The sequence below is a fragment of the Falco naumanni genome, chromosome 6 (assembly GCF_017639655.2).
Source record: "Falco naumanni isolate bFalNau1 chromosome 6, bFalNau1.pat, whole genome shotgun sequence".
NCBI lineage: Eukaryota > Metazoa > Chordata > Aves > Falconiformes > Falconidae > Falco > Falco naumanni.
In genome coordinates, this window is record NC_054059.1 from 67,811,344 (window position 1) to 67,832,147 (window position 20,804).

A 20,804-nucleotide genomic window follows, 5' to 3' on the forward strand; every position below is an offset into this window, starting at 1 on the left:
AATCTGCACTTTCCAAATAGTACTTAGGAATTATCTAAATGCTAATACTCTGTTATCTTTCAAAGAGCATCAATACCAAATACGGTTACCACACATATTAAGAGACCCTCGCCACGTGCGTTTAGAATGGTGCTCCCTCTGGTCCAGCTCCAAAGTTAAAGCATCTGAAGTGTAAATTGTGTGTGACACAGCCAAGGAAACCCACTTTACTTTAACCTTGTTAATGGTGAGCCAGATGGAACCGCTGAGGCCACCCATTGTTCGGGTTTGCATTTTTGTGTAATGCCATGGTGTAGGTCCATAGGGCCTCATGAATTCACCTCCTCTGAATATATACTGTGCTGTTAAAGGCACTGAAAGGATCAAGCTCTGCTCTGAGAGCAGCTGGCTTTGTATTTTTTTAATGGTTGTTAGCAGTAGCAGCAGGTCCATTCTACTCCCCCATTCTCCCCCTGCCCTTCTTAAAATCCTGATCTGTTGGTTCTCGAGTGAAACCAAACCCTGACTCTGTCCTATATAGCACATCATATGTTACCTCAAGTTCATTACCCCAAATATGCATGAAAAAGTCTCTGATTCTCCCTCTCTTGCAGCCTCAGACTTTGCCCCAGCGGTTCATAATCACATGAATTATCATCACCGACTTACCAACAGTCAGGTTGTAATTTCTCTCCTACCAAACCCAGGTAACCCGTGCCTGCATAATTTTTGTTACTGATCATCATCTTCTGAAAGTTTGGTCAAATTTCCCTGTCTTGACCTCTTTTGTGCCTTTAAGATAAAAATGGAAGCAATGTATGAGTAAAGATGGCCCACAGCAGACTCCTCAGTCTGAGAAATAAGGAGAAGCTTGTGAACTGTTACATGCCAAGACCCATCCGTACAGTGCTTGTGATGTACAAGATAACATCTCACACTGCCTACACCATGATGCAGCAACGTCAGAAATTTGCTGATGAAAAGCTGCAACACATGACGTAACAGAGGTAGCGAAAACCCCACAAGACTACAGCTGGCTGCCTAGCAGGTTTCCGGCTGCGGTGCGAGATATCGTAAGGTTGGGAGAGAGGGGTACAGTTCTCCCTGTTTACTCCAGCTGTGGTGCATGTTGTTCTTAACAGGATGAGAGAAGTGCAAAGTCATCCCTCCAGCCCCTTCCCCCCCAGTGGGCCTGCCATCAGAAAACCAAACTGCACCTCATGAAAAGGAGACAACTGAACTGCACCACTGAGCACCAAACAATGTGCCTGCCCGTTTGTGAGAGGACTTTTGACATACTGGCTCCTGAAGATCATACAGTTAGCATAACCTGTGAATGATATTACAGGGATGCTGCAAACAATTACCTGTTGTACAAAAACTACACAGAGGCTTCTGCAACACTGGGGATGACCAGGCTATTAAAAGGGATCAGAAACCACAATCAATACTTTAAAGCAAATTCCCTAACCTGTTCAAAGTGACTTGCTTTTGCACTACAGTGGCAGAGTAAGAAAGGAAATCCCACCACCAGATCCCCAGATCAGTACCTAATTTGGTGTAGACACTACTCATTGAAATATATTATATCCCTGCTGTTCCCAGCTGGCCTATGTGCCTTTAGGAAAAGGAACCAGGAAGCACCTGAACCTCAGCAGCACTGAGCCCGCTCTGGTGTGGAGTAGGGAATCAAGGACTTGAGAAGTTTCTCTTGTCTTTCCCCGTTCTGCTGTAAGATGTTATTGGGAAGAACAGCTTCCCCCCTCCTACATGCTCCCCAAAACCAGAAAAATGCCAGCCAGCCTCCTTCCTGGGGTTCCTATAAACTGACATAAAAGTTCTGGGGCAACCATGGCTGGCTGCCAAAGGGTAAGGTCAATGAACTGGGGAACCACAGGAAAGATACACTGGCAGGAAAGGCAGGACATGATAACCTCCACTTTATCCCCACAGCAAGAAGGTCAGTTTAAATTCTGTTCCTTGGCCCTTAAACAGTTACATAAATAGTAGGGTGCAACTTAGGAAAGTTATTTTTAATTTTAGTATTTCTTTAATATGGTTGTCCTTAAAAAACCCCAAACTTATCCTTCATTATGGTTGCCTAGATGCTACGAGGTGGCTCAGCACAAGGCACAGCAGTTTTATACTATGTTGTCAAAAACATTTCTAATTCCAAGTCATAAATCACAGGGGAGCGTGGGAGGTTCAAAAGCAATTGAAGCTCTTGGGCTCAGTAAACTATTCTTTACCCATTTCAGAGTTCATGTGGTTTTGCCTTGCACACTGTAACAGATCCTTTTTGAAGGCCTGATTACCTTTAGTACATTTCCATGGTCTAAGAAAATAATATAGTTAACAAAACACAAATAACTAGGTAAGGTACAATAATAAAGGTAAGGCACGATTTGCAACTGGTAAGCTAACATTCACTTCACCCACTTTTTCTAATTTTTCCAAGTCTTCTCTAGTAGTAGGATGCAAGGCTGTCATACATATTTTGAGATTGAACTGGTTTGATTGCCATTGCCTGCAGTTTTTAATGTCCTTCTTTCATGAGCACTCTTTAGCCTTAAGTCCATATCCCAAAGCAAAAGCTGTTAATAACCCTGAACTGATGTGACACTCTGTATTTTAGCACCCTAGGACAGAGATTATATGCCCCCCTTGACTCCAGCATGTTAAGCTTCCTTGAAGCTTTGTTTCTTTTAGAGGCAGCTGCCTGCCTTTCCATGCCTTATCCTGCCTCTTTCCACCACAGTTAAAATCACATATATTTCAGTTAGAAAAAATAGCTGCAAAATTATTTTTCCTATGAAGTCTTGTAGAATGCATTAGTTCAGCTGGTAACTTTCCTCTGATGATGATGATGAGAAAACCTTAAGATGTCTTATAGAAAGGGGAGTCATCGATAAATCAGGACTTGTTGCCAATATCACACCCTATGTACAGAAGGAACTCCGAATAACATTAATATCGCTGTAGAGCTTTATCATAAATTAAAAAAACTGGTTGTGTTTTGGGTTTTTTTTGTTGTTGTATGGTTTTGGGTTTGTATGTTTATTTGGGGGTTTTGCTTGTTTCGTTTTTTTTTTTTTAACTCTTTTAACTTTCCTGGTAACTGAGGGTAATTGAAAGATTTGCAATAAAACTAGTTTGCTATTTCAACATCGCAAAATAGCATTTCATAACATACTTTATCATTATCAATGAATGTTTTGAAAACTCATTGATTCCTAGCAAAAACTAGTAAAATATGCCTGTCTCAAAGTATCAGGGAATGTATGTTTTCCTTTTTTGGAAGCCTGGAAAACACAACATTGAACGGATTATATACTGAATTTCACAAGGTTACTGACACTTATGTGTACTTTTCAGCATTACAGTACCACTAGCTTTCAGTGCTGATTTTATATAATCCTTTCTTTCCATTCAGTGAGAAAACTTCCTTTGAAGAACTGTCATTAAGAAACCTGAAACATTAACTTCTTGTGTATTATACACAAACACTGTAATTGATGCATGTAGTAAAATCAGATGGAAAGAGTATGATTTCTGCTACTGCGTGTGAAATTTATTTTTTCCTTGTCACTAAGGAAGCAGGTTATAATTTTAGTACATTTAAGTTCCAAAGTAAAACTCCAAAACTGTAACACGCTTAATATAACAGATACAAAATAGCAGAACACTGCCATAAGAAATGCTAGTTTTAGTACGTATCTCTTGCCTCCACATCATTCACAGCAGCTCAAACTAATGGAACAGAAGCAGAAAAAAATTAAACGGATTGCTTAGAGGAAGCTGGTGGGGAAGGAAGAGCTGTGATTACACCACATGCTGCACTCTTCCACGCCTACTGCTTGCATTTTGCAAGTTTTGAGGAGCAGCTGCTGAAAGGCAGGGAGGGAACTGAAAAATGACCACTGCATACATGCTGCCATGCCATACTAAAACATCAAACCAGAAGTTAACAGTGAATTAAGCCTGACCGCTGCAGCTTTTGAAGGCTGCTCTTCAGCCCTACAGGGAAATTGGGCACAGAACTGAAGAATGCTGCCTACCTTCCCCATCACCAACTTCCTGGTACTGTAGAGTTTAACAGACAAGTTCAAGGTGTGGTGGCACCAAAGCATCTAAAAATAGGTAGGATTTGCTTTTCTCATCCTGTTTTCTTTCCCTGGCCAGGAAAAACACAAGCTGCAGCCCTGCTAAAAACACATACCATCATTCTTGTGGGGAACTGGTTTACAGTGGGATGTGCAGTGGGATCTGGTACTTCAGATCTGTGTGGCAGTCTCACAGGCAGAACCTGGATAGAAAAGGCCTTGCCTGGGACACTCCCCAAGCCCTCCATATGGCCTTCCCAGTGCCTCTTTACACCTCTGGCCTTTTGGAGGCCAAACCCTACTCCCTCCTGGGGTTTGTGCTCCTGAAGCTTTCCTCCAGAGAACCCAGCTAGTCTTAAATCATCACCTGCCACCGATGAGGGCAGACCTCGCATCACTCCCGCTACAGGGGCCAAAAGCCACCACCACGTTGTGGGGGGAACATCTCTGCCACATCAAGCAGAGAGCACAACAAATTTCATGCCAAGCTGCCCTGCAGGGTTTTGTACTCCAGATAAACCCACTGAACGTGGAGCTGTTACCAAGAGGCATGCCCTGTGCCACCACCCCACTATCAGTTTGCTCCTCAGTACTTTTTTTTCCCCGGGATTAGTTTCTCTCAGTTACGCTCCCTGAACTGACTCTCTGTGGAATTAGATCAGGACCACCAACCCTGCAGGGAGAGGACCACAACGCTGGCTGGGGGTGCAGGGGGGGCACAGCAGCCAGCTGGCCCCAGCAATGTGAAACTGCATCCTGGCAGAGCTGGCTTACAGAGCCAGAGGCGCATCCATGTCTTTTAAAGTTGCAGTTCCCCCACACGAAAAATAAAGGAATGGGGATTCAATCTGTTAATGCTGTCCTACCTGGGAGATTTCAGTTTCTTCAGCTTATACGGCACAGTGCAGAAAAATCAACAACTAAAAAACCTCATATGCTTTATACTTAAAACTAGAATTGCTTTCTGGAATGCACAGTATTTTCAACTTAATCGTGCCTAACAGGGAAAAACACCCTAAAAGGCATCATATAAAAAAATAAAAATAAAATCAGTTGGATTGTGAAGCACAGCTGTCCAAGTCTTTGGCTGAAGAGTTTTGGGGTATTTGTTGAGGAGAATTTTGGCAAGCCTGGACCAGATAAAATTGAACACTAGCTATGTGTCCCCAGAGAAATTGTCCCAAGACCCAGTTATGTATTAATGGACACAAGCATGAGATACAGAACCAGCCACTGTAAGTTTATGCTCTTGGTATTCTGTATTATGATTTATAAGCACATACAAAATAAAAAAAAAACATACCTCAGGATGTTCAATGCCTATATCAACAATAACCTAAATGTACATGTTTACTGCACCATTACTGATGCAAGAAATTTTAAGTTAACCCCAAATCTGAAGGAATCTGGCCTGGGGTTGGGACAAGGCCACCTCTGTACCTTCATCTTTCTTCCAGAGAGGCTCTTTTCCTCTGTAGAAAGAAACTGCAGCACATGCAGAATTCAGTTATTGGCATGCTCTGCCAAACAGGTCTCTAGGGCTGCATCTATTACAGCATCCTCTGGAGAACTCTCCTGGCCATGTTGCTCGACTGACTCAGCAGTCTCAGCCAGTGTGTGCGTTTGGCAGTGTCACAAGTGCCGTCTGTCTGAAATACCAGGAGGGGAATTTTACAAGTGCCTGTCTCTTCGCAGCGAGCACTGTGCAGCCCATCCTGTCCCAGGAGGGGCCACTCTCGAACACCAGAGCAGTAGAACCCCTACCTTCAGGCCACACACTTGGCCTCCTACCTCTAATAGTTCATGCTCAGCCAGGAACACCAGCCCTCCCACTCCCCAGGGCTACACAGCATACCCTCACGCAGCCGGGCACTTGGCACCAAGCCATTCCCCCACCAGACTTCAGCACAACCACAGCTGCAGCACACACATCTTCATTTTCGCCGGCTTCCACAGATAACACGCACCCTGTGCACACACATGCAAGAGTGCCTGGGGCCCCTGGGCATCTACAACAGGATGAGCATCCAGGCAGTCCCTGCAGAGAGCTGTATCCCAGCCAGGCATAGCCCTGGCCAGCCACGTACCCTGGACCACAAGTGCAAAGCACAGCTACAACCTGTGCTGTTCTGTCTTCTGGTCAGGCTTGCAGCTGACATGTTTGGCACTCCACTTCCTCTGAATCATGTGAAATACGCATGTTAAAGAAGCTTCTCTAAATGTTTCTCACCTTTTCCAGGGGGACAACAGGGGCAAAAGGAATGTGAGTACTACAGCCTGCCTGATTCGGGGCAGACAGAAGTATGCTGAAGACCTGTCTACAGGCACTGGATCTCATCAGTCCAGCCCTGTCTCCGTCTGCTGTGGAGAGGTGAGCACTGCCCACCCACCACTTCTCTTAAATCCAGTGCGCCCCAGTTCCACAAACTACCTACCTAGTTCACATCCAGCAATCCCTTTTACCACACATCCTCCCCATCTCCAGTTCTTCACACACCCACCTTCAGTTCTGTCCCCATTCTACTCCTAATCATCACATTTAGCTTTTACATGCACGCTGCTGATGTGTGTGAACCACCTGAGGTCACAGCTGGCTACTTCAAGGAAATACAGATTTTTAAACTGACAAACTTGAACTACTGTTTAATAAAGCAGTGCCTTTTTTTTTAAATAGATTTGTTTCAAGTCTTTACATATAAAATTGTTCCTGTGGAATCTTTTATTTTTTCTTTAACTAAATGAGAATTTGCTTTAAGAAAACAATTCCAAGTTAAATGAAAATGGATTTCTATGCCACACACACACTGTAGTCCTCTGCAGTGTAACAAACTATGAAAGCTTAAGCAAATTTACCACCTGCTACTATAGAAAGGGAATATGGTGGTATCCCATTCCCAATGCAGCATCTCATTATAGCGGCCAGATGTTTCCGTTACAGTGATTAGCGTGCATACAGTGTCATGATTAATTTCCAGTGCTAATACCACCTTACAATTCATATACTTTTTCCACTTCCTTTTTCTCAACCATAACCTGCAATTCAAGAATTTTGCAGGTTTTTGAACACTCAAATGAGCTTCTTATGTGGACAAGACCACAGATGCAAAAAGGGCATGTTGCGATATCGTTACTTCTGTTGTTACCTGGCCTAATGAGAGCAAGCTAACACAGCTAAATTGGTACAGCTTCATTTTGGCTAATACCTCACACTGCAAAAGGGGAATAATGTAGAACAATGCACTCCAGGATACAGGAGCAGAGACAACTGGGAGAAAGGAGCACATGCTTGTGGCCACGCTGTCTACACAGGTATAGACTAGGGACTGTTGGCTGGTTAGAGGAGGATGTCCTACTAATGCAATACATGCAGCATCTTTTAGAAGCAGCCAGTCACAGTGTCTTAGCTACCAGCAACTGTATTAAACTAAACTGGGTTACAAAGCCAAAATTTACCACGTTCCACAGCATCACTGGGTTACGTGACCACCTGTATCAACCTCACCTGGTGGAAGTTTGAAATAGAAAGGGAGTATCACTGTCAGCATAAGAAGCACTAATTAATTCCCCTCAGTTCTACCATGCAATTATAAAAACAGTGGGGCTTGTTTTTTGGTTGTTTTTTTTAAATGACAAAGTCATCAACATGTACCATCTTGCTCTGAACTGATCTCTTATTAAGTCATCTTCCTTTTGATACTCACCTTCTTCAATGCAGCTAAGGCAACCTTTCATAAATCTATTGTGTATACATTTATGCATATACAACACATATGTATACAACAGATTTAATAAATTCTTTTGGCTCTTCATAATTAAAGTCAACCTTCTATAAAATGCATCTTAACACTACAGTAGTGTAAAGACTATTATTATTCTGCCAAATTCAAAAGCTTTCAAATTTGACTCATTTATATTTTCTGCAATAATTAAGACATGAGGATCATTAAGAAAGATGAGCTATGACAGCTTAAATATATGAAGATATACTTCTAAAGATTTTATGGATAGCCATCACCTGAAGCTTCTCTCAGACACTCGTTTCACCTGGTGGTTGGGAACAAATATAGCCAACTACTTACAAAGAAAACCAACATGCTTCTTTGCTGGCTTCTCATTCAAATTAGCAGCTAGAAACAGATGAACACAAAACCCAATAGCCCTTTCAACAAGAAAGGCCACCAATAATCCAGATTTCTGAAACCCTCTGAACTCGACTGCATTACTACAAAAGGAGTTTTCTGATGAGTTCTTACTTTGAAAAGGAGGGGGGCAGTGCAGGCTAAACCCTAGAAAGCAAAGCAAAAGAAATCATCTCTTTATGGCAGTTCGTGGCAAGGAAGTGACTCAGCTGAGGCAAATTACAGAGCCTATCTGGAGACGCTGATGCCAAGAGCACAGAGGGCTGCAGTCAGAAATCTGGCACAGCTGCACTGCCAGAAATGTCAACCTTCGCAAGCACATAAGCCTGAAAATACTACTTGCAGTAATTCTAATCAGTCTTGTCTAGCTCTGCAGAAATTTTCTGTAGTGGAAAGAATATGCTAGGGAACTGAGGATATATCTTCTTCCTATTTCTCACATAGATCAAGCGAAAACAAAGGCTTTCATCATAAAAAGTCAAATATAATTTCTAAGTAATTCAGGAATTGTATTATAACTCTGAGGTTTTGATTACCTCTTCTTGCAAACTCAGCAAGCAGTCTACTCTGACCTACAAGCTACTGCACACCAAACTTGGAGGCAATTCTTTGTACATTTAGAACTGATGTAACAGTAACTAAGAGATGAAAAACCGCCAGCACCCTACTCTCCACAACAGCAGTTTTTGATCTGTAGATACACTACTTCTAAAGGGTGGGCAAGAGACAGTTAAAAGCAGGCTTGTGGACAGGATGTTTGAATCATCAAACATCATGAAACAAGAAGATACACATAATCCAACAAAAAACCTGGGGAGCAGGTCTTCCAGATTAAAAAAAAAATGGGATTGGGTATCACTGCTCTCTAATAAATCAGATAGCCAAGAATCACAATTACTATTGTAATTAAAAACAGCACTGACTTTAAGTATTTTATGGACTAAGAAGGAAACCAGTTCTGTACTGGAGAGTCTACCATCTAAACAGACAGAACAGAGAAAAGGTATAGAATGGGCTTAGACAAACAAGAAAGTTATCTTAAGTCATGTCAGGCACATTATCTTTGTAGTTGCTTAACTTCTTTCCTTTGTTAATTAACAAGTCCCCTTCCTTTACAATGATTCATGTGATCTCACAAGTGGGTCACCAAAGCCATTCTGTAAAACAGAATTACCTCTCCATCCATCAATCCTACTAATTTCTTTAACCACAGAGAGGGCTGACAAACTCAAATCACAAAATGGCTGATCACAAGTTACCCCATTTTATTCCAAGAATTCAAATGGGGAATAGATCTCCAAGGTACAACAGCCTTCAGGGTTGGTCCTGTCCCTTCAAGACTGCACCCGTTTCCTCTACGCCTGTGGTACTCCCAGGGATGCAGGGCACACCTGATCATGGCAGTACCACTGGGGATGCAGGGCACAGCCAGCCACAGCAGCACTTGCTACTTCTCCAGCTACTCCAGTGAAATGCCAGGAAGGAAACACAACAGTGGCTGGTTCCATGGGAATGGTCCATGGGCTGCTGCCGTCCACAACAGCTCCTCCTGCTTTCCCTTCTTTTCCTTCCATGAAGGAGGAAGAAATGATGGCGATCATTTTGCTCAGTTTCCCCTCAGGTGCAAGTCAGGGCTAAGAGCTGCAAAAAGGTTTTAGCCTTAAGAGGAATAGTTTGGAAAATTGTAAGCTTGCAAAGGGGTTTAAATCTCATATCCTTCAGTACCAAAGGAACAGTAATAATTTGTGGAGGTTAGACTGGGGCACTTGAATTTAGCTGTATTTTATAGTACTTTAATTAGCAGCCATACCTACAGGGTAAGTACCATAATCCATACAGTTAGTCTGAGTCTGAGCTGTGAGATATCCATAACTTTTTCTTTCCTACTAGGTGGGTTTGCACCATGAAACACTACTCTGGCTTTTGCATGTGATACTTTTATTTGCACTTTCAAGAAGCAAGACAAAAATGTGATTGCTTACACAAATTCTTGAACTTGCATAACTTTCACATGTGGAAAGGTGTCTTTTTCTAGATAATATCATCTTTGAAATCGATTGTGCAGATGAAAGATGAAGTCCTTATTCTTCTAAAAACATACACTAATGAATTTCTAACTATGACAGACAAGAACAAACAGACAGTGCTGTGTTTTCTTGTAAATCAATTTATAATCTATGAAAGAACGTTCCTTGGTGACAAGTTTGCATTGGAAAGGAGTTCACATTTGAAAAACTGTAACAAAAAAAAAAAAGAGATACGCTTAAAAATGTTTTTAAGCATCACAGTCAGGAAATTTTACTATGGGAATAATTTTTCCCATTTACTGCAAGCACCTGTATTCTCCAGTGACAGCAAGGGGTCTTCAGCTGACCACAAGCAAGATTTGGGTTCCACAACACTTACTGTTGCTGTTTGCAAGAAACAGAGCTAATTAAATGCATACAGACTGTATGATCAGATCCTGAATTATCCTAAAAAGTGTTGCATGAAAGCATTCAGTATACAAAATACATAGTGTGTTTATACTGAACAGGCACTACGTTTCTGCAATAAAAAAATTCTTCAGTGTTAATGTCCTCAAATAATATAAATTGCTTGCATCAACAAACACAGTACAATTAGCTTGTTACCCTTAAACTGAGTTTAAAATAAGCAAATTGTTTGATGACTTTGATGTTTTCCACCCAAAATGTGCTGGCTAATTTTTCCATTCCAGTTCCCATTCCAATCTTTTAACTGCCTTAATCTCCTGCCCTCAGATGTTGACCTCCTAAGAACAAAGGTCATAGGTTAGCACAGACAGACCTCAAAAGATCTGGACTATCAATTCATGCCTGAAAGATTTCTCTTCCACAAAAGAACCACTAAAAAAGCAAATTCCAAAATCCAGCTCCACAGGCTGCATAAAATATAAACTTGTTGATATGTTGCATTTATTCTAAAAATTCTAAAAAGATGGGATCCAAACAGTATGAACTCATTTCTGTAGGATACAAAAATAAATAAAACCAATGGCATTGACATGGAATAGTGACTGAAGTTCAGAGATAAAAAAGGAAAGCTCTAGAAAGGAGAGAATTAAGAATCAGCATATCTTTAACCACAGATATGTATGTTTTAAATGTTTCAAATCTCTACATTTGAAAGTAGCATTTTTCCACACCAAGTATTTTTAAACGCCATTTGTTTTCTTGTAAGGGTGAAAATACGAGATTAGTTAACTCAGAAAATGAAACCGCATCAGTTTATACAATAACTTTACTGATTATTAGTAAGACTACTAGCTCATTTTCTTGCCATAATCACCCATACAACAGATTCTTTGCTGCTTGGTCAATGAGCATACAGTTCTCATTAAAAAAAAAAAAAAAAAAAAGCCAGATGTTTCTTTTCTACACATAAACGAAATTTATAGATTGTAAAGGAGAAAGATAACTTCATGAGGGTCCAGTGAATTAGAAATACAGAGATAACAAGATCAAGCCATTTGATAAAACTATTTCTGAGCTCCAAGTAAAATTTGTACTTTACACAATGGACGTAAAGACAAAAATGCTAAAAGTGAAGTGAGTACTGATACTCCCACATGTAATAACATAAAACCCCACCGAACTATTTAACAAAAAGTAAATTAAAACACTCTGTGGATTCTTTTTTGAATTAGGAAACTCAAGTGCTTAGCACATTTTAAGTAATCATTACTCCTACCAATTATTATGTCAGCAGCTAGCCATGATTCTCCAAAAATATATCAAAGCACAAAAAAATGGAAAAATGAGTCTGATCAACAGGAAATTAAAGCTTTTTCATTTACTTACTAGAAAGAAGTGATTTACAACAATTAACTCAGGAAAAAGAATGTAAATAAAATTAAACCTTTAAAAAGTTAAATAAATAGGCTTACATCTGAGCTATAAACAATTTCTAAGCCTATGGCCAGCCACTGATGATTCCCTCTCATTGATGGAAGAAGTAACTGTGTGATTTTATAGAACAACTCGTCTCATTATGCAGACTCACACACACACACACTCTATTGTTTTGTTTTACATTATTAGTTCAGCACAACAAAAAGGCAGAGCTACTAATCTTAAACGCTAGCAAATCTGAAGCTGACTTTGAAACACTGAACTATTTCAGTTTTTTATATTGGTCCAAAGATAACCATTTTGGTTATAAGGAAATTAAAGCATTCTGGTTAATTTTGATGCAAAGGCTGTTGCAACATTAATTGCAGACAATGAAATAAAAGCAGTCTGTAGTTTGCTATTGTTTTCAGAGCTGTCTGAAGTAAATTAAATGCTTAGCATTTAAACTGTCCAACAACTAAAAGAGTAAAACTCCAAGTGACTTCTAGACTAAAGAAAGCCATTCAGCACAAGACCAGAGTAATTTAAATCAATTTTCATACTTTCAGCCATTTGTTGTAAAAGGTCCAGTACCAGGAGACTCAACACCAATAAGATTATAAATGAATGGAGATCAAAGAAAAGAAATTGTTTAGCTCACTCCCATATGTCATAGTGACCCTTCACAACTCTTTCCTCCTTAACCATTCCACGGGTCTGTACTGAGCAAACCCAGCTCCCTCTGCTTCATCAATAACGCTGGCTTCGGCTCACTATTCCTTCAGCTCGGCCAATGGCCACCTTTGTTCTCTCTTGCACATGTACATGCAGTTTCTTCCATGAAACAGTCTCTTCATCCTCAGCCTACAGTGTCACAGTACAGTTTCAGAGAAAAACCAGTACAAATCCTCAAGCCCAGCTGCTAGTCAGAAGAGCATTCAGGCTAATTTCTACCCATTACATACAAATTCACCATTCAAAAAAGAAGGAAACTATTAACAGCCCGTGGACCAACATGCAAGTTCTCCTACACAGCCTTTTCTCATTTGCTGCACAAAATATAAGACAGGTAGTGTACTACTTCTTTAGCCTGCTCAATTCAGTGCTTGGACTCATCATTAAATCCAGCTAAAACCTGAACACAATACAGAAGTACTGACTTCATGGCTCTCACTAAGATCTCTTCATGCATTACAAATATTACTTTGCAATGGCTCTATGAAATTGTGTGGTTTGATCAGTCTCAACAAAATGCACAGGATTCTGGAACACAAGAAAAAAAGCCAAAATATTTTTCCAGAGGAGCCTTATTCTAGGCGCCCAATTGAAATACCACAGCCCAGAGAGCACTTACTATTTTATAGCACCCAATACATTTAGGGCAAAGCTCAAACCAAACAACTGTTAACAGCTAGGAGTATTTGGTGGTTCTGCAAAACAAAATCCAGACGTGTCATGTTTGTCACCCAGTAAATGAGAAACATGCAATACGGAGACATTTGCAAAAAGTCCCATTTCAGATCAATCCTCCCAGATCTGATGGAATCACTTCAGCCTTCGCTGGGCTGCAAAGCAGGAGCTTGCATCACACCTACACTTAACTCCCTTGTTCATTAGCTCTTTACTTGCAACAATTTTTCAAAATAGGGGAGACTTTGATTCAGTCTCTGTGCCTGAAGGGGACTCAGGCTGCCTGCACTCCCTAAAGGGTACCTGAACTACCAGCTTTGAGATGATAATTTGGAGACTGGGAAAATTCTGTGTTTCTCATATTGGCACCATTTTCCGTTGTCTGCCCTCTGCTCCCCAAGCCCTTCTCTTCCCTCTCTTTCCTCATCTCCCGTGTTTGTGTTTTCGTATTCCTGCTCCATCCTAATTTCTCCCCCTGTCCTTGAAATATCTTCCTGTCACCCTGCCTGAGGGATCATAGACACCACAGGAACATTTCTATTTGAGCTCCACCGTCTTGTCTCTGAACAGCTTCACATTACCAGAAGAATCAACTGCAAAGTCCCACTCAGTCTTGCTACTTCTGGATGGAGGGTGCTGCACCGCTGTGAAAGAGTGACTTAAAACAGCGGGGGGCGGGGGTGTTTGGTTTTGGGGTGTGTGTATGGGTGTGTGTGTGTTTTGTTTCTTTTCCAAAAGTAAACCTACTTCTCCTGGTGTAAATATAGCCTTAAACCCATGATTTCTTTCAGGACGTAGCCTATGTCCTGAAAGGAGGGTGTAGTGAGGTGGGTATCAGTCTCTTCTCCCAAGTAACAAGTGATGGGAGAAGAGGAAATGGCTTCAAGTTGTGCATAAGGTGGTTTAGATTGGATATTAGGAAAAATTTCTTCCCCAAAAGGGTGGTCAAGCATTGGAACAGGCTGTCTGGGGTGACTGAGTCACCATCCCTGGAAGTATTTAAAAGACAAGCAGATGTGGTGCTTAGGGACAGGGTTTAGTGGTGGACTTGGCAATGCAAGGTCAACGGTTGGACTTGATGATCTTAAAGGTCTTTTCCAATCCAAACAATCCTATGATTCAACGTCTTATTACCTGCTTGAGAAGTGCTCTAGCACATTGTAGGTGCACTTGGGGGGTGTGGGAGGTGCACAGTGGAAGTAGCAGTAGTGTGCCTGTAGCACCACTACAGAGATGACTACCTCCATGACACATTCCTCTTACATAATGAGCTGCTGAGCTTCTTGACAAAATAAGTTATTGAAGTAAATTCACATTTTTAAGTGATTCATGTTTAAGTAGGTTTGATATTTAAGTGTCAAGGACAGAAACATGAGGCCACAGCTAATAAAAGAAACAGCTGTAATGATCTGGAATTATATTACTGCACAGACTTCATTAAACTGAAGTTAAAGCGCATCAGAACTTTTATTACTTCTCAAGAGCTTCAGATTCATCAACAGCAGTAAATCAAAGGCAACATTTTGGGAATATCTGATTCAGCGGCCATGCTATAATTCAGTTTTCTCTAACTTTCAAGTTCTTGGTATCTTTTTCAACAGGCCAAGATCTATGGCAAATTTTTCCATCATCTGGAATCACCATTATAATCTGTCCTTAGTGTTATGTATTTACTGTGTGCTTTGACTGAGTTTGCTAGGTGATGCTGGAGTGCAACACATCAAGGAACACAAGGAAATACAACCGTTTTCCTAAAATAAGAGGGACTGAGGTTTAATTATTTACACTGAGTATTTCCATAAAATACAGCACAGACTGTGCATCTTTCAGAAAGACAGTTCATCCTGTGAACAGTTCTGTGAGCAGTTCATTGATAGCTATAGCACGTAACATGAGCAGAAAGCAGCACAGTCTATAGTCAGGGTCAACATCAACTCAAAAATTAATTTCCACCATTGGGGAAGTTTTTCAAATAGTGACCCTTTCCCTCGTACTTTAAAAGCAGAGGCTTAATTATTTACTGAGTTGGGCCCTGAAAATGTATGCATTTTTATGTTTATTCTTGTCTACTTGAAAGTAGTATATTAGTATAGTAGTAAGAAATTAAACAAGTGAGAAATTTGAATTAAGAAAGATGCCAGTTACATTGATTTTTAGAAACAGAAATGACGTTTTGAATTATTACTGAAGTACTTGTAGCATACACTACTGAATTTATGCATAATCTCTGTTAACTTGAGTTCTCAGTTCTTTCTTACTTCTCAATTCCTTCAGATATGAGGAATCATTACTACAGGTAAGACTCCAGTGTGATCATTAGGCATATCAGTACACCGTAGCAAAGGCATCAATGGTACTTTACTGTAAATGAGAGCTCATCCCTTGATGAAAGGGGGTAAAATACTCAGAAAACACAAGGCCTGAGAAGACATCCAATTAAAGAAAAACATTCTGCATTCTGAAAAGAGCATATGTATTTAAGAAATCCATCTGCTGTGCAGGGATAGTTTTACTCTACATAAGGCTGCATAAAACCACCACCTTCCTACTCACTTCATCTGTTCCTTGTACATTTTCAGAATTTTATCTACTTACTTTAGCATCAAATTTGGATTTTTTATTATAAACACTACGGAAAATTTGGGGCCTCTCTCTTCTCAACTGTACATGCACACAAACAGATACCAAAGACAACTTTATTCAGGCTCTACTCTGTTCTTAATACAAGCTTGAATTAAGTAAATTAAGCACTTAGTGGTATCACTGCCACCAGGTTCCCAGCTCTTGCTTTAGCACAGATTTGCCTTCACTTGAAGCATATAAATAGCCCTATCAGAAGGCACATCTGATGGAAAGAAAGCACATATTTTTGTGTGTTTTGTGGATTTGTACAACTAAGTGCAAAGACCAATTCCCACCTGCAACCGAGTGAGCAGGCTGAATCACCATATGGTCATGCAAGTTCACCAGCATGTGGGACCTGAAAAGCCCTTACTTTCAAGTTGCCCTGTGATGAATTTGGTAGTTCAATTGTTTGAAACCAGAAAACAGCCTTTCAGATGAACGAGGAATTCCCTGTATTACCATCCCAAAATAACTCTACCCGACCTTTGTCTCAGAAGCAGTGCAACTAGTAACGGATCAAAGCAAGCTTTGTAGCCCCTATCTAACTATGGCCACTTGGCTTTGTAAATTAAACAATGTTTGTTCTCTACATTTAAAATCTAGTATGGGATTTCCTCCATGTCTTCTGAAAGACAAAACCTTTTTTTCTAATATTATACATATTGTTATGCACAACTGTAACCATTTCTACACCTAGCCCCAATGTTCAAGTACTGATCTTTCAGCTCTGCATCCTGGCTCTTGACTGTTTTGAGCTACGGAAATAGGCAGGAAGAGAGATCCATTATCTTTTGAGGAAGGCAACACCCAATGGTGTGTGCTGGATCTGGGGGTAGAAGCTAGGCTAGCCATGGCTGCTCTCTTCTCAGAGGCAAGGCTTTCCTGCTTGTGTTCTCACTCTGAAGCACTTACTCTACCGTATCTCTACACCTGGCATTTCCAGAAGACTGAAGTTTAGCCACACCCTAGGCTGGAGATTAAATCATGCCAAACAGTGTAAGGTCCATAGCCACTGGGCACTATACGCAGCCAGCAGCAGCTTTTTGTATTTCCTTGCTTAAGCCACCTTCCTTTCATCTTTTGGTGAAGAAAATACTCGGTCTTGGAGATCTGATTCTATTCTCATCAGGCTGGACGGACCAAGTCCTGGAAGCACACTGTGTGTTTGGTACGCAGGAAGACTGTGGCTGCTGAGCTCCCTTAAACACAGATGAGATGATGTAGATTTTAATAAGGGACATCTAATGAATACATGCAGTGACACTTTTCATAGGCTTGTAACAGACTTGGATGGGTCTGCACAAACACGAAGAAAAATTAACGCCCTGCCCTTGAGATCCATCTTCAAGCTAGCTTTCAAGGCTCTGATCCACAGCACCAAGTGGCAGCTATTTTTAAAAGTTGCCTATTCTTTAAACCTATTAATTTTTATCCCACTCTTGGAAAAACCTGAGCTGTTGCTAAGCCTTCCCAGAAATTGTCAGCCTGAAAAAAATAGAGCAAGCATGGAAAACTTTGTCTCTAATGATTGCAGTCCAGCAAAGATGTAACCTCCTTAAAGTACTGGAGTAGTACAAAGCACTCGGGCTTTGGGGGTTTTGCTGCTGCTTTTTTTTTTTTTTTTTAAATCTGTCGGCATTCTGCCGCTTCTGCTACCAGCAGTTCATACTAGTTTAGTGGCTTATTATGGGACAGTCAGCAAATACCAGTAATAAGATCCTGTAAGGAAGCACATCTCAAACTGGTGTTTAGCCTCCTTTCTAGCCTATTGTCTAAGTGTGCAAATTATTAACCGTATAAAACTCTGCACAAATAATCTCAAATGCTGCTTGAGGATCCAAGAGGAAGTTGTGTCCAGCAACTCAGGTACTAGTTGCCTTTTGCAGATTAGGCACTGATACTGAAGAAATGTCTAAACCACTAACTGCCAGAGATGGACAGCTATGCTTCCCTATTTCTTACAGTCTCTCCTTGAATAAATGCTCCTGTTGGAAAGAGGATAGCAGGCCAGAGGGACCTCATTTCACAATGAGCTCCAAAAGCACAAGTGGTCTTTGTGGTCTGTATGCCTCAGAGGGGTCTCAGACATCACTGGAAAGAGGAACTAAACATCCAAAAGAACCAGGGAAAAAGCAAACAACCAAGAAAATACCCTATGCTTGAAAAATGGGAAAAGCAGGAATGAAAAATGGAAAGAAACTATTCTTATAATCTAAAACCTGGTGAAAGAGAGTAAGGGAGGAGAAGGTGTCCACACTTTTAATTTCTGAAAGACCACCCGTGAGTAAGGTCCTTTTGTAAGGCAGTATTTTTAAGAAATCTGTATAAAAGCCATGCAACTACTGCATTACTTCTGTGTCACCTTACTCTTTAGAAAATAGTAGAACTGTGAAAGCGATCTACCTTGGAGAGCAGCAGGAAAATTCAACCTTTTGATAATGACATGCTGACACCATTTCAGGCCAAAGGCTACAACTCCCTGAACGTTTCTCATCTCTTTCTCTGGTTGGCCACATACTGTTGCATTGTCTGCTCCCTGTTTCGCCCCAGTGCTGTTCAGGATCTGCCCAAAGCGGGTCCCTGGGGCTGGCTGAGGGCAGGGACTGGGCATGCCTCCTGCATCATAGCTGTATGTGGTGACCGGCAGCCTGGCCTTGCCTCCCAGCTCTCAGGCAAAGGGACTCTGATGAGCTTTCTCCATCTCTGCCTGAGCCCCATCCATTAGGCACAGCTTTTATGAGCTTCTCCCATTTTGGTACTAGTAGTCCAGGGCTCTCCTGAGTGGCTTGTGCCACTCTCATTATTCATGTCTCCTTCAGAAAAGTCTGCTTGGCTCAAGCTGTAGGAGGCTTTTCTATGAAAATTAAATTTTACGCTTGAGCCCTGATTCAGTCAGTAAAGATGGAATTTATATAACCTCAAGTTTGAAGTGACTCTGTACCATGTAACTTTGCTGTCCTAAACTAGCTTTCCTAGTCCTTTAACTTCAATCCAAATGTCCCTCACAGCACTCCACCATACTGTCATCTTCGCCAAACTGCACCACAGCAGTTTAGTGGCTGTTATGTGCAGATCACGAGCTTTTAAAGATTACTTTTAAGATTTGCTTACTACGGTCCAGCTTCAGATCATCCACAGAATGTCTTCAGGTATTAAATCCAATTTCTGTCTGACTTGGACACAAATTAATTTTAAGTGACAGCTCATCAGGGACGTATTATATAATTTAATTACAGCCCCCCTTCCCTACGTGACTATTTCCACCCAATCAGTGGTTTAGAAATATGTTTTTCTTCATTTGAAAATTATGCTTTTGGTCATGTCCGAGAGTTACTGGCAAACACCATTTATTACATCTTAACACAAAAACACTTCTTCTCCAGTTGTCTCTCCTCTTAGATGTTTAAGTTGGAAAAATGTTTTTGAAGTGTTACATCAGTGCTGCAGTGCATGTCACTATTTAGCCAGCTGAGCTAGAAGTACACAGCTATTTCACTAGCCATATTCCTAGAACACAATTCAGCATCACTGTTTATCCAGTGGAATGCTTCATTAAGCTCCCCCATTTCCAGCAGCTTCCAACTCCCTCCCCTCAGAGTTTACTTGCAGGGCTGCACTATAAATCAAGTCAGTGAAATGTTTCATGTCAAACCCAAAATCTCACAACATACTTATTTATTACATGTTCAAATTCAAACCACTTACTCATACAGGTCATCCATGCTAGAAAGCTTCCCTGCCACAAGTGTGATGTTAGTGGAGGGCAGCATAGAACTGAAACGCCAAAATTTAGAACCGGGAGATAGAGCTATACCCTTAATTATTTGTTCCTTGTCCCTTCTTCCTTGCTTTATTTTACTGCTTCCATTTTGGTGTAAATACTTAAAAAAAAGAAAAAAAAAAAGCTGTCATCCTATCCCACTCCCCCAGCCAAAAACACTCCATGTGGAGCAAGTGCCAAGCTGAGCAGATGCAGCACTACAGACACTCTGCCGAAAAGGTATCAAACAGTGAGCTCCTACTAGGAATATTTACAGGTACTGGATAATACCTCTAGGTCCCAAAGGTAACTCTAGCTTCTAGTCCTGTGAGCATCATGCATCTTCTTTGTTAACATTGTGCCAAAGGTCTGTGGGTGAAATTTATTTAAATATACACTGCACTAAAGGGTATTTTACCAGCTATATAAATTTATAAAAATAAATAAAAAGTTACAACTGATAAAATGGTCTGTTACCCAGTTGCATTTTAGGTCACATACCAGTGCTAGGAGTGTTTGTTAAAAAACCCAAACAAAACGCCCAAACAAAAACCACCCACCCAATTTTTTTCCTTCCTCCCTTTTCCTCCTCCAGACTTTATTTTGAGATGGTGGGCTAGGTTTTGATTTCATTTATTCTACTCTAAATCAAGATTTCACAGACTTGTCTACAAGATACTAAACAGATGATTAAGATGTGAATTCAGAGTACTTTATCTTTTCTGGATCTCCCTGTGGTCACTCCTAGAGAGCAGCACAGCATGTTTTTGTGTCAGCTCACTGCCAAAGTTAAGCAAAACACACTGCGTTTGGCATGTGTTAAGAGTTCCTGCAAAGAGATCCACAACCCGCTGCAGTGTAATACATTACAAATTCATCTCTGACTTAGGTAGAGACCAGTCCCTCCACTGTACATCTCTGACATAAAACACCACTT

At 40.9% G+C, this 20,804-nt stretch overlaps 1 protein-coding gene across 4 annotated transcripts in view; it reads right to left on the minus strand.

Moving 5' to 3' along the window:
• The window catches only part of LIN28B (lin-28 homolog B), a 104,243-nt gene that overhangs the window by 21,533 nt on the left and 61,906 nt on the right, over window positions 1–20,804 (minus strand). The window lies entirely within an intron of this gene.